The sequence below is a fragment of the Hemiscyllium ocellatum genome, unplaced genomic scaffold (assembly GCF_020745735.1).
Source record: "Hemiscyllium ocellatum isolate sHemOce1 unplaced genomic scaffold, sHemOce1.pat.X.cur. scaffold_585_pat_ctg1, whole genome shotgun sequence".
NCBI lineage: Eukaryota > Metazoa > Chordata > Chondrichthyes > Orectolobiformes > Hemiscylliidae > Hemiscyllium > Hemiscyllium ocellatum.
In genome coordinates this window covers 241,042-242,708 of record NW_026869124.1, presented here as the reverse complement: position 1 = coordinate 242,708, position 1,667 = coordinate 241,042, and the positions used below count along the sequence as shown (strand labels likewise).

Genomic DNA, 1,667 nt, shown 5'->3' with positions numbered 1-1,667 from the left:
TTCCAACCACCCACTGGCTGATAAAGCTTTTTTGTACATCTTCGCGACTGCGCTACTCAGTTCCTCTGAATCTGTGGCTGGGAATTGGGACTATGTGGCAGCAGTGGTTACTGCCTTGTGTGGGGAAACTGGTGAAGTAGCCAATGTTAAACTGCATTACGATTGAAGCATACATTTCAACAACACCTGTACTGTCCCCGGAGTTTTTGATGTTTTGGAGAAATCTACTTATCTCAGCCTTCAGCATATTAATGATTGAATCACCACAGCTTCTGGGGGAACCGATATTAAACGGTCAGCCCATTCTGAGTTCCCACATATCTGCCACTGTTCGCTTAGCACTAATATTGTGCATTTGGTGCGCTGCCTGATATGTCCTATGAGACTGTACTTATTGCGCACTGTCAGCGCTCTCATCTGTGGGGTGCCGTGATCGTATAGTGGTTAGTACTCTGCGTTGTGGCCGCAGCAACCTCGGTTCGAATCCGAGTCACGGCAATAATTGCTCTATCTGCTCCAGCCCTTGGGAAACACAAATAAATCAGTTGTTTGAATAAGGTAATTTTTTCCAAGGTGATGATCTTTTCCCTTCAAATTCTGCTCGCTCACATCTCTGTATTTCATATGTCAGAATTCAAATCCACCCGCTCTCAGAGATTTCACTCCCTCCTACGATCACTAACTGAACTTTTCATCCCACACCCCCATTACATTAATTTAGAGATGCCGGTGTTGGACTATGGTGTAAAAAGTTAAAAACCACAAAACACCAGGTTAGAGTCTAACAGATTTGACTGAGCACTAGTTTTCAGAACGCTGGTCTTTCATCACGTGGTTGTGGAGTCATTTCCTATTTCATTAAGGCACTGCGGAATCGAACACAGTCTCTCACATTGATAGTGTTCAGTCTGTGCTGCTGCGGTCACCGTTGCTGGGTGAACGTGCCCCAACCCCACCATCGGGACCTGCAGATCAGTTGATCCATTTGGTTACGGCTGTTGTGAGGCGAGTCCTCAGGTAGCAGCTTTTACTGATATGGACTTGCGATTATGGGCAGTCAAGCTCAGGAAAATGATACAGGACAATATCGAGGAAAAGCGACTTCTTTCAGACAGATCAGTTTCATGGGTTTTCCGCAATGGCCGAGCACTGTTACCACTGGACCGTTTACTCAGATACCAAGCAAATGGACCAGGGACCCGGGTTTGACTCCAACCATGTTAGAATTGGGATACAATACATATCTGGAATTACGAATCTAATAACACTTATAAATACATGGCCAATTGTTGAAAAAACAAAACCATCGTGTTCACTGACGTGCTTTGAGGAAGGAACCCGCTATTCTTACCTGGTCAGGCCTCGATGCGACTCCAGACTCACTGCAATGCGGTTGAGTCTCGACTACCCGCTGTGCAATTAGGGATCGCAATCAATACTGCCGAGACAGCGCCGCCCTCATTCTGTAACAGAATAGGAAAAAAGTTAATTTAGCTCTCGCTAGATTACTGTGTGCAGTTCGGCAATTCACAGTATAGTAATGATGTGATGGCACTGGGATCGTTGCAGGAGAGATTGAATGGGATATTGTCTGGGCTGAACAGTTTCAGTTATGAGGAAAGGTTGGACAGACTGGGGTTGTTTGTCACCGAGCAGAGCAGATTGGA

General features: G+C 45.7%; 1 non-coding gene across 1 annotated transcript; it reads left to right on the top strand.

Moving 5' to 3' along the window:
- Positions 1 to 426: 426 nt before the first annotated feature.
- Positions 427 to 498, top strand: trnah-gug (transfer RNA histidin (anticodon GUG)). Its single transcript has one exon. It is a non-coding gene; the product is annotated as a tRNA-His (tRNA).
- Positions 499 to 1,667: the final 1,169 nt, after the last annotated feature.